General features: G+C 39.7%; 1 protein-coding gene across 5 annotated transcripts in view; it reads left to right on the top strand.

Moving 5' to 3' along the window:
- KCNT2 (potassium sodium-activated channel subfamily T member 2) overlaps positions 1–13,434 on the top strand; it is a 432,524-nt gene that overhangs the window by 370,584 nt on the left and 48,506 nt on the right. The gene's annotated exons all lie outside the window — the stretch shown is intronic.

Here is a 13,434-nt window from a genome sequence, read left to right as displayed (position 1 = left end):
AAACTTAATTGCTTTACCAAGGGAATACAGAATGCTGACTCTTCAGAGAGTTTAGCAGTGATTAAGTTGTAGAGCAGTGGGATCAAACGTTCACTGGGAATTAGGAATTACTAAGCTTTTTAAGTAGAGACTTTATTAGGAGTGGGAAGGGATCAGGATAATGCAAAGGGAGACAATGGAAGTGCAGTCAGATTATGTGGACCGAAAGGTAAGTCTTAAGAGTCTCAGTGTCCAGGCTTAGTCTGATGGTAGATGACTTTTGCGTACAGAGCTTAATTGACATAATAGTCTGAGAGAATTTGTTGCCCAAGAAAAGAAATCAGGAAAAAAAAAAAGAAAGAAATCTCAGACACAATCTTATACATGTGAAAACGTGTTAAATCTGTGGCATATTTGTTGTTTATGCTGAAGTAAGAGAAACATGCCTTACATTTTCACTGGTTCTTCCCCCCCCCACACACACTTAATTTTATTTTGATTACTGTTGTAACAGAAAGGGTCCTAATTCCTCGTAGACCGTTGTTGAGTGAGGTCATTTCTGTATTCCCCTTTGGATTTCCAACTCCAAAGCTGATCATATTATACTAGCAGAGTTCATTTAAAAACATAATTGAAACATTGCAGCACCACTAGGGACCAAACCTAAGAGTTTGCACATAATGAAAGTTTTCTGTCATGAAAATGAATAGCTTTAGATTTCTCTTGCTGCTCTGACTTGATAGCTAGATAATCTTGAAAATAGCTTTGTAATGTGGCTTAAAATCAGTTTTGTCATCTGAACTTTGGGCATACCTTCCTGTCCACAGAGTATGACTGTACACAACCCCTATGGTTAAACTCACTCTTCATCCAACAGCAAGCCCAGTAATTAGGAAACCAGTCCATCAGTATGGGCATATTGTTTAAGGACCTTCTTCATAACAAGTGAGTGGGATCAAGTAATGATGACAAAGACTAACTCTGGAATGAGGCTGGTCTATTTTTTTCTCCTTCTAGAAATGGACCTTGAACATCTATACATGCATGGCCTTCAGTTCCTTACCTGCAAGATGGTGGTAGTAACTAAATAATATCATTATAAAGGTTACAACACATGGCCTATCCAAAATATTTAGTCCATTTTGGCCATATATCCAGTATGAATTACTACTGTGCCTATCACTTGCTTATGTTCTATTCCATACACACTTTTATGTCAAGTCAGTTGGTGTAGCAAGGCCATGATAATATAACCTGTTTTCAGTGTTGGTTAGTGTGGAGGTCTACATTATTGTGTTTCTATTCCATAGGGGAAAATAATAAAATGCAGTGTTGGTTTTTTTTTTGGGGGGGGGGTGAATTAAAAATAAAATTTACCTATTTGAAATCTCCCCCCAAAATGGAGACAATATTTTTTTCTTTTAAACAATGTAATTTTATTTGACTTCATTTCATTTCCTTTTATTGTGAAAGATACAGAGAAGAAAGTAGAGAAAGACCAGAGCACTATTCAGCTCTGGCTTATCGTGGCTCTGGGGATTGAACCGTCATGTTGTCTCCCCAGCCCTTTTTTTCTTTCTTTTCAAATAAATATTGAACTGTACTTGATGTGGATTTTAGAAAATCAAGTAACAAGAGTGCAAAGACAACACTTTTCATAACCAGTCATTTGCATCCATGTTAATTCTCTTCATTCAGGGAAACTTCTCATGTTTTTGCAGTAAGCAAGCATTAGAACTTGAGTCGGCAGTTAGGCTAAAGTCTCAGAGACAGGTGCCACTCTGCTTTATGTTCTCTTTTCAGAAAGATAGCTTGAAGGGTCCCGAGAAAATCACTTCTGGAAACTGACTGGAGGTTAAGTGAGTTTTCCATCTTTCAAAGAAACTGAGAAAACACAACTATGAGTTTTTAGAGAAAGTGTTCTAGGAAAATGGGGAGGTGTCATAATGGAGTTTTCTTTCTCTTTTGGCATCAGGGGGATTGATTTTTAAAGATTTATCTTTACCTTAAAATCTTCTATGTATCTAAAGAATAGGGAATCTCGCAGCGGAGGGGATGGGATATGATACTCTGGTGGTGGGAACTGTATGAACTGTATGAACTGTACCCCTCTTATCCTGCAATCTTGTTGATCACTATTAAATCACTAATAGTAAAAAATCCTTTAAAGGGGGGCAGAGGGCAGTTAATGGATGACAGTACCGTTGTTGACACATGCATGCAATTTCTCATGTTCCCATGATATGTGTCTGCAAAGCACTCTCACCTCCCACTTTTCAACTATCATGTACTGGGACTTCAAATCCTCCTCCATCCTCCTTCTCCAGAGTTTTGTTGTTGTTGTTGTTTCTTTCTTTTTTTTTTTTTTTTGGTGCAATACAGTACACACAGTCCAAGCTTTCTATTTTACTTTTATGTCCTAGTTTCTTTTTTCTTTTCTTTTTTTTTTTTTTTTTAGTTATAAAATGGAAACATGTCTATGTGGGAATCCTTGGACTTCCCGTATGTCTTTTTTTCTTAAGTTCACCTATGAATGAAATCATTGGGTATTTGTACCTATCTTTTTGTCTTTCAGTCTCTCTCAAAGATGAGGCAAAGGGGATACCTTCTTCAGTTTTTTTAAAATGTATATTTTAGTGAAGGAAATAAATAGAGAAAGAGAGATCAGGACACTGCTAAGTTCTGGCACATGGTGGTATAGAGATTGATCTGGTACCTCAAAGTCTCAGGCAGGAAAGTCTTTTGTATAACCATTGTACAAATGAGCTCCTTTTCCTCCAGATCTTCATGAGCACTTGTTATTTCTGTCCTCTCTAATGGATGGTATTCTCCAAAGCATATAGTGCTATCTCCTGGTTGTCTCTATTTGTGTTTCTCTGATACACAGTAACTTTGAGCAGTTCTTCATATGATCATTGACACTTTGGATCTCCTAGTGGGTGGGAATCCTGTCCATATCCTCTCCCTAGTTTTAATGAGGTTGCTGGTTTTTTTTTTTTGTTGTTGTTGTTGTTTTTTACTGTTGAATTTAGTGAGTCCTTTTTATATTTTAGTTATTGGCCCTTCTTATGATGTATAACCATTACATTATCTTCCCTTGCCCCTGGGACATTTCCATCTCATTTTCCTCTAAAGACATTTCATGGGAGTCTGGCGGTAGCTCAGTGGGTTAAGCGCAGGTGGCGCTAAAGCTCAAGGACCAGCATAAGAATTCTAGTTTGAGCCCCTGGCTCCCCACCTGCAGGGGAGTCGCTTCACAAGCAGTGAAGCAAGTCTGCAGTTGTCTTTCTTTGCCCCCTCTGTCTTTCCCTCCTCTCTCCATTTCTCTCTGTCCTATCCGACAATAACAATCATAACTACAACAATAAAATAACAAGGGCAACAAAAGGGAATGAATAAATAAATAAAATAAAATAAGACATTTCATTTCATTTTCTTTTATTCCATTACAATTTGTTTCAAAATTGTTCCTTTTAAGATTTCCTTGGAATTGTCACCATTCCCCAATGATAACTGTGTTAGGCTTTAGCAATTGTGTGATTTACACACTGATGTAATAAGTAATGATGATGCAAAGATCCTGAATAAGATCTTAACAGATTGAATCAGCAACATATCAAGAGAATAATTCACCAGGATCAAATGGAATTCATCCTTGGGAAGCAGGGATGGTTCAGAATCTGCAAATCAATCAGTGTAATTCATCATATTAACAAAAAGAAAGGTAAAAATCATATGGTCATATCAGTTGATTCCAAAAAAGTATTTGACAAGGTCCAACACCCATTTGTGATGAAGATCCTCCAGAAACTGGGAATAGAAGGACCATTCCTCAACATAATAACCCACAGCTAACATAATTCTAAATAGAGAAAAACTCAAAGCTTTCCCCCTTAAAATCAAGAACTAGACAAGGATATCTACTACCTCCATTATTACTCAATGTAGTTCTCAAGGTCCTCAACACTTCAATCAGACAAGAAAGAGATATCAAAGGCATACAGATTGGAAAAGAACAAATCAAACTATCACTCTTTGCTGATGACATGAGATTATACCTAGAAAGCCTCCCAAAGACTCCGCCAGTAAACTACTGCAAATACTTAATGAATTCAGTAGACTAGCAGAATACAAAATCAATTCATGTAAATTCATGGCATTTCTGTATACAAGCAGGGAGTCAGAGGAAAGGGAAATAAAAGGCTCAACCCCATTTACAACTGAAGCCCAAAAGATAAAGTACCTTGGGGTGAATCTCATGAAGGAGGTGAAGGACCTTTACAACAGAAACTGTAGGAATTGATGAAAGAAACAGAGAAAGACTCATAGAAGTGGGAGAACATTCCTTGTCCCTGGATTGGAAGATTAAGCAGTATTAAAATAGCCACTCGAACAAAAGCCATCTACAGCTTTAATGCAATCCCTATCAAAATCTCAGTGGCATATTTTAAGCAAATTGAACAACTTGTCCAAAAATTTGTGTGGAACCACAAAAGGCCATGAATTACCAAAGCACTTCTGAGGATGATAAAAACAGAAGAATGTGGAGGAATCATACTCACCAACTTCAGTTTACACTACAAAGCATTCATAATTAAAGCAGCATGGTACTGGGATAGAAATGGGCATTTGGATCAGTGGAGCAGAATCAGAAGCCCAGAAATGAGCCCACACATATACAACCACCCAATATATGACAAAGGATCCAAAACCAATCAATGGGATAAAGAAGCTCTCTTTAACAGATGGTGCTGGGAAGAGTGGACAGCCACATGTAAAAAAACTAAAACTAGACCACCACTTAACATCATACACCAAAGTCAAATCAAAATGAAGTAAAGCTCTAGAAATTAGACCGGAAACTAAAATTTATGGAAGAAAATGTGGAAGAACTATACTTTTCTTAAACACATAGGATTTAAATCTGGTGTCTGAAATGGGAGTTTTTGTTACACAGAGTCTCCCTTAATTAACTCTGAGGTTTAAGCCAAACCTAGGTAGTTAGTGTCAGAATTGAATTGAATTAAATTGCAGGACACTGTTTTGTGTAATAGAATTCTTCTCAGATACAAACAGATATACCTGTGAATAATATGACATTTTGGGGAAGGGAGATAGTTGACATTTCCTCATGTGCAAAGAGCCAGGGTCAAGCCTGCAGCCACCACATGGGAGGACCAAGCACAAAAGGAATCTTCACAAGCAGGAAAATAGTATTGGGATATCTCTCTCTGCCTCTGCCTCTGTCCCTCTGTGAATGAGAGGAGAAAAAAGTCTACTGTGGGGAGTCAGGTGGTGGTGCACCAGGTTAAGTGCACGTGGCGCAAAGCGCAAGGATAGGCAGAAGGATTGCAGTTCGAGCCCCTGGCTCCCCACCTGCAGGGGAGTCGCTTCACAAGTGGTGAAGCAGGTCTGCAGGTGTCTTTCTCTCCCCCTCTGTCTTCCCCTCCTCTCTCAATTTCTCTCTGTCCTAGCCAACAACTACGACATCAATAACTACAACAATAATAACTACAACAATAAAACAATAAGGGCAACAAAAGAATAAGTAAATATTAAAAAAAAATTTTTTTAAAGTCTACTTGGGAGCAGTGCTGTTGCAGGGGCATGAAGCCCTGAAAAGCACTGGCTGCAATTTAACACACACACACATCACTGGCAAATCAGAATGCTTTTTAAAAAAAAATGATAATGTATCAAAATTAAAAATTATAGTCATTATATAAAGATTAGAAGGGAAAAAATCACTCAATCTTAAATTTAAGTGAATAAATATTTGCTGAGCATCTACTAATTGCCAAATGCCTTGGAAAATTCTAGAAGTTACAGATTGGAGTAAAACATGTATAAATTACAAATTACAGAAGACCATGAGTATATAGGGTCAAAGAAAACATATGGTCCTTCTCATATTTTCTCAGTTGAAACAAGTCAGACTAACTAAAATTTATTCATAAGCTAGGTGGAAAAATTGCTAAATCAGAGTTCCTTGTCATCTGTTCAAATTAGATTTAATTCATTTGGAAAACTCTCACTCTGTTTTTAGGAAAACATTTAGCTTTCCTGCACATTGGTACAGAAGGAATTTGAGGAGAATACTAGCTATTTTCTGATTTAAATGTTGGAAAGCATTGCCTGACCTATGCTGTAAGAGTGATAAAATGTGATTTATATGGTTAATTATTTTCACATGCAGTTGTATCTTTGAGCATGTGCATGGTATTATGGCTTCACACAAGTTTGAAGTTGGCACAGTATAAATATATCCTCTAAAAAAAAAAATATATATATATATATATAACTTGAAACCTAACCCCCCCCCATCTAGTATTAAGTTTTGGGGCTCTTGGAAGGTAAGGTCCGAAAGGGAGAGACCTCATACTGTGGGGTTTATGCCCCAGACCGAACAATTCTCAGAAAGTTCCCTACCATTTTCTTTTCTTTTCTTTTTTCTTTCAACTATTTAAAATTTATTTATTTATTTATTCCCTTTTGTGGCCTTTGTTTTTTTGTTGTAGTTATTATTGTTGTCATTGTTGGATAGGACAGAGAGAAATAAAGAGAGGAGGGGGGAAGACAGAGAAGGGGAGAGAAAAACAGACATCTGCAGACCTGCTTCACTGCCTGTGAAGTGACTCCCTTGCAGGTAGGTGTAGAGCCAGGGGCTCAAACCGGGGTCCTTATGCAGGTCCTTGTGCTTTGCATCACATGCGCTTAACCTGCTGCACTACTGCCCAACTCCCTTCCTCCTATTTTCTGTTATGTGAGGAGGTCACACACACACAAAAAATGGTTGTTCTGAATCCAGAAGTGGTTCTCTGCAGACACTGAGTCTCCTGTGACTTGATCTTGGATTTCTCTGTGTCCATCACCGTGAGAATAAATTTCTATAGTTCATATTCCACACAATTCATGATGTTTGGTTACAGCAGCTCAAATGGGCAAGAATGAAACATTCTGATAGTTTACTAGTAAGAATGCAGCTCAGAAAGTGCGTTTACACCAACTCTGGCTTCCTCTGCAGTGGAAGCAGCTATCGATGTGTTTATTGTGACTATGAGAACATAGATCAAACTTTTGGAATGACTTAAAGTGAAATACCAAATACACGAAAGCGTGGATTTATATACTTAAGTTAGAAAAGTCCAATCATTAAAATTTCATAGAGTAAAATATGTTTATTTTTGGGAGTCGGGCTGTAGCACAGCGGGTTAAGCTCAGGTGGCACAAAGCGCAAGGACCGGCGTAAGGATCCCAGTTCAAGCCCCCAGTTTCCCATCTACAGGGGAGTCTTTTCACAAGCGGTGAAGCAGGTCTGCAGGTGTCTATCTTTCTCTCCCCCTCTTCTGTCTTCCCTTCCTCCCTCCATTTCTCTCCAACAACGACGACATCAAGAACAACAATGATAACTACAACAATAAAAAAGGGGGGCAACAAAAAGGAATAAATAAATATTTAAATATATGTTGTTTTTTAAATAACTATAATGTAGTGGTTAATTCTTGCTTACAGGGAAGCCTGTAGCTTTCTTTTAAAGAGCCTCTATGATACTAGGCCAGAGTTTTAAAATGATATTTTCTTCTTCTTACTGCTTCTCTCTATAGTCTTTATTTCATTAGTTGACTGTTTTAGTAGTTTTCAAGGTACAACTCATCTTTTTAATCCATAGTGAGGAAAACCCTCCAACTTCAAGGGACAGAGAACTAAAATGGAAACATTTGATGGAATATCATCCAAGGAGGTCTTCTGCAAATTATTCTCAGAAAACAAATAAGCATAGGAAATAAATTAAGATTGTATCCAAAGGCTAAATGCAAATAAGTGTCTCTAGATATATTTGTACTTTGTTTTATTTTTAATTATTTTAGAGCGATCGTTTACCATAGGATCTAACTTCTTGCACTTTAAATTGGATAGTATATCACTGTTCATGGGAGGTACAGCTTCATACAACAGATCTCTAGAGTTTACTTGACTAAGAATTTGTATCTATTGACTAGTAACTCTTAGTTTTTTCCTCCCCACACATAGTTCCTGGCAACCACCATTCTACATAAATATGTAGCCTATATAGACTAAATAATAGACTAAATAATGAGAAAAAAAAAGGAAAACCAGAAATGTCTAAATAGACTTATTGCTTGCAGGGAGACTGAAATAGCAGCAAAAGAAACAAAAACAAGAAAGAAATCTATCTTCCTAAAAAAAAAAGTCACTGAATAAAAATCTTTGGTCAGTATTCAAAAGAAAAATTAATGCCTTCCCTTCTTACACTCTTCGAAAAATTTAGTAACTCCTCTAACTTGATTTCAAAACTGTCTCACATTACATAATATGAATTTGTCCCAAACACAACTCAAAACTCAGGTAGAAAATGGTGGCATTTAAGACTTCAAAGTCAGTGGTGCATCAATTCATTTTATTAGGAAAATGAGCACTTATTTGTAAATTATTTAAGTTAATATTAAGTCAATATGGCATAAATCATAGAAGAATTCCTTGGAAGTATATTAAGTGTGCATGTATTTAAGTATATTAAGTACACATATATTTTCATGTAATGTAACAACCCAGAGTTATAGATGCAAAAATAGTTATAGGTCCAAAACTGCTTAGGCACATTTGTAATATATTCACCACCACCATTAAACCATGTCATATTAAGGATGGCATTACAAACCTTTTTAAATTTTTTTTAATTGCCAGCATGGTTATTGCTAGGGCTCCATGCTGGCACTACTAATCCACTGCTCTTGGAGGCCATTTTTTCCTTTTTTTTTTTTTTTCATTATATTTGATAGGACAGAGAAATTGAGAGAGAAAGGAGAGATAGATATAAGTGGAGATTAAGACACCTGCGGACCTAATGCACAGCTGAAATGTTTCTGCTGCAGGTGAGGAATGGGGGCTTGAACCCTGGCCTTTACACACACTAATGTGTGCACTCAGTCAGGGGTGCCACCATCTGAATCCCCATTTCAAAACTAGAGGATTCACTAGATTGGTGCTCGGACTTGCAGGAAATCTTACCTGTCTGTGCAGTGAGAACTAATTCCAGTCATCTCCCAGCCACCTTGTCTAGTAAATGAGATCATTTTTTTATGAGACTGTTAGATGATACGTGGACTGTTCAAGTTAAAAGTTTTAGGTTCCTTATTATTATTACTGATTTAATAATGATCAACAAGACCGTAGGATAAGAGGGGTACAGTTCTACATAGTTCCCACCACCCAAGTCCCATATCCCACCCCCTCCATTGGAAACTTCCCTAATTCTTTTCTTTTATCCCCTCTAGTGTTGTCACTGGGGCTCTGTGCCTGCACTGCGAATCCATTGCTCCAGGAAGCCATTTTTTTTTTTTTTTTTTTACCATTTTTGTTGCCCTTGATGTCATTTCCATTAGATAGGACAGAGAGAAGTCGAGAGAGGAGAGGGGAAGACAGAGATGGGGAGAGAAAGACACCTGCAGACCTGCTTCATCGCCCGTGAAGCAGCCCCCCTGCAGGTGGGGTGCTGGGGACTCGAACCGGGATCCTTATGGCGGTCCTTGTGCATCACACCAGGTGCCCTTAACTCATTCTTCCACCACCCGGCCCCCTGCTTCCCTATTATTTATCCTTCTGGGAGTATGGACCCAGAATCATTATGGGGTGCAGTAGGTAGAAGGTCTGGCTTCTTTAATTGCTTCTTCACTGGACACGGGCATTGGTAGGTTGATCCATACCCCTAGCCTGTTTCTATCTTCCCCTAAGTGGGGTGGGGCTCTGAAAAGGTGGGGTTCCAGGACATATTGGTGAGGTTGTCCGCTCAGGGATTGACTTTCCTTCTTAAAGTGCAGGAAGAGGAGGTTCTCCTTCCTTTGTGGGTTCCCAGATTTGCTACCTTAGAAGCAAAGTGCCTCAAAAGTTATTTGTTTTCTTTTTTTTATTATTATTAATTCTTTGTGTGGTTTTTTTTGTTTGTTTGTTTGTTTGTTTTTTTGCTTCCAGGGTTATTACTGGGGCTCGGTGCCTGCACCAGGAATCCACTGCTCCTGGAGGCTGTTTTCTCCCTTTTGTTGCCCTTGTTGTCATTGTTGTGGTTATTGTTATTGATATCATTATTATTGGACAGGACAGAGAGAAATGGAGAGAGGAGGGGAAGACAGAGAGGAGGAGAGAAAGATAGATACCTGCAGACCTACTTTATAGCTTTTGAGGCAACCTCCCTGCAGGTGGGGAGCCGGGGCTTGAACCAGGATCCCTGAGCTGGGCCTCGTGCTTTGTGCTATGTGCGCTTGACCTGCTGCACTACCGCCTGACCCCAACTCTTTGTTTTTTTACCGGAAACTGCCTTTCATAATACATGGAAACTTGCAAAGAGAGAGAGAGAAGGAAAAACATTTAATGCAAAGTTAACTTGCTTTCCAGTGGATTTTATTCCAAACTTAAATGTGTTGTTATGCCTTCGTTTATTAAAGCAAGATAACAAAAACAAAATTTTGGAGGAAAAATAACACCTTCATACATACACACACTTTTGGGGGTGATTTATAGAATTTTTGGTGCAGATTAATGTCCATGGCACAACTAAAAGCAAACAGAGATGTGAAAATTCCAAAAGTCAGAAACCACATGGGTATAGTGACTGTGAGTATTAATTTCATCCTTACTTATGAGAGTTCAAAGCAGATCTTTCTTGCTATTGTGATGAGTTATATAACTTTAGGTTATTTTGCATTTGATTAATTTACCCTACTGTGTTTATTTCTTCAGTTATGTAACCTGGTCTTTTTCAGAAATGTTAGAGGAGTACTAATTTTTTTTTTTCTGTGAAAGAAATAACCTTTCCAGGGCTGGGCAGTGGTTCACTTGGTAAAAAGCATGTACTTCCATGGGCAGGGGTCCGCTTTGAGACCCCACTCCCCACCTGCAAGGAAGATGCTTCATGAGCCTTGAAGCATGTCTGCAAGCGTCTTTCTCTCTCCCTGTCTATCTCCCCTTCCCTCTCAATTTCTCTCTGTCCTGTAAAATAAATAAAAGTAGAAAGAAAAAGTGGAAAAAAACTATTAACATTTCCTAATTAGTGGGCATTTCATTGTTAAGATAAATTAGTTGTGCTTTATGAGTTTATGAGAGAGACCAGAGCACCCCTCAGCTCTGGTACACCAGGGCCCTGAAATCTCCAGGTATGCTAGTCCTGAAATCTGCTGGGTACACAATGTTCCAATATTTACTACAGCACAATACATTTCCTACTGTATTGGTTTAGGAATCTACAGCTTTTAACTTGAACAGTCCACATATCATCTAATAGTATCATAAAAAATGGTCTCATTTATTAGACAAAGTGGCTGGGAGATGACTGATGACTGGAATTAGTTCTCACTGCACAGGCAGGTAAGATTTCCTGCAAATCCAAGCACCAATCTAGTTTTTTTTTTTTTTTTTTTAAAAAAACATGCCTTTATTCCTTATTTATTTATTTATTTATTTTTGAGCAAAATTTAGAGAGAGAGACACACACACACACAGAGAAACACTAGAGCATTGCTCAGCTCTGGCTTATGGTGGTGGGGGGGATTGAACCTGGGACTTAGGAGCCTCAGGCATGAGAGTCTGTTTGCATAACCATTATGCTATCTCCTCTGCCCACCTGTCTAGTTCTTACAGTGTGATAGGCATCTCCTGGGGAAGCCAAACCCAAGTTGTCACTTTAGCACAAGTGAAAGCAAGCAGTCAGAACAGAGCTCAGAGAGCCCTGAGGAGCTGAGGTCCAGGATCTCTCACTAGGACAGGTGGGAAAGAGCAAGACTGCTGGGGACTCCACAGGTTTACCTACAGGCTTCTTTTCCCTGGTCTTACTGGCTTCTTCTTCTTCTAGCGTTTGCCCTTCTTCCGTACCCAGTCAATAGGGTCAGGTCGAGCCTGATGTAAAGTTTCGAGACCTCCTTTGAATCTGGAGAGGTGGCCAGTCGTTGACTATGTGGGTCATAGTCTGTCTGGAGCCGCAGGGGCAGTTCGGGTCGTCTCTGGCTCCCCAGCGATGGAACATAGCGGTGCACCGGCCATGGCCTGTTCGATGGCGATTGAGGAGGGCCCAGTCATAACGTGCTAGGTCAAAGCCGGGTTGACGCTTGCAGGGGTCTGTGATGAGGTGTTTGTTCTTGACCTCAGCTGACTGCCAACTCTGTTTCCAAGAGACTGGAACAGAGAAGTTCAGTGTAGGCGTAGGGGACCAGATTGGGTGATGAGACATCAAGCGTTGGACAGGGTGGGCGAAGATATCCGCGTATATTGGCAGGTCCGGTCGAGCGTAGACGTGGGAAATGAACTTAGATGATGTCGCATCCCGACGAATATCTGGCGGGGCGATGTTGCTAAGAACTGGCAGCCATGGAACCGGGGTGGAACGGATGGTTCCAGAAATTATCCTCATGGAGGAATATAATTTGGAATCGACCAAGTGGACATGGGGGCTACGGAACCATACTGGGGCACAGTATTCTGCAGTGGAATAGCATAATGCCAGAGAGGATGATCGTAGTGTGGAAGTGCTCGCGCCCCATGAGGAGCTGACCAGTCTTGCAATGATGTTATTCCTAGCGCCCACCTTTGCTGCAGTTTTTATGAGATGTTCGTGAAATGACAGAGTGCGATCGAGAGTAATGCCAAGATAGACTGGCTGGGCTTCATGCCAGATTCTCGTATTGCCAAGCTGCACATTAAGCTCATGCGAGGCCTAGGCATGGTGTAGATGGAAAATAGATGATACTATTTTTGCAGTGCTAGGGATTAGTCGCCATTTTTTACAATAATCAGATATCAGAGACATGTCTTTCGTGAGTGTTTCCTCGAGAATGTCGAACTTGGATGCCTGAGTTGCACAGCAGATGTCATCGGCGTAGATGAACTTCCTTGAAGAAGTTTCTGGAAGGTCATTGATGTAAATATTAAATAGCGTAGGAGCCAGAACAGAGCCCTGGGGGAGGCCACTTGAGACAAGTCTCCATCTGCTAGACTTGTCACCCAGATGCACCCGGAATCTTCTGTTTTGGAGAAGAAATGATACAGTGTTGGCCACCCATGGAGGCAGGCATCTTGAGATCTTGACTAGGAGACCACGGTGCCAGACCGTGTCATAGGCTGCTGTGAGATCAACAAAGACAGCACCCGTCTTTAAATTCTTCTGGAATCCATTTTCAATGTAAGTTGAGAGGGCCAGGGCTTGTTCGCAGGTAGATCTTCCTGGGTGGAAACCAGTTTGGGCGGGTGATAGGAATTTCTCTGTAAGAGGAGAAATACGTGACAGAAGCAGCCTCTCAAGGAATTTGTAACACACGGAGAGGAAAGAAATTGGTCTATAGCTGGCGGCCAGTGTTGGGTCTTTCTTTGGTTTCAAAACTGCTATTATCTTGGCATGACACCAAATTTTGGGCATAGATTCGGATTCCAAGATGTGGGACAGGAATGTAG

Source organism: Erinaceus europaeus, chromosome 19 (assembly GCF_950295315.1).
Source record: "Erinaceus europaeus chromosome 19, mEriEur2.1, whole genome shotgun sequence".
Taxonomy (NCBI): Eukaryota; Metazoa; Chordata; class Mammalia; order Eulipotyphla; family Erinaceidae; genus Erinaceus; species Erinaceus europaeus.
Note: the sequence above shows the minus strand (reverse complement) of the source record. Positions and strands in the feature narration are given on the sequence as shown.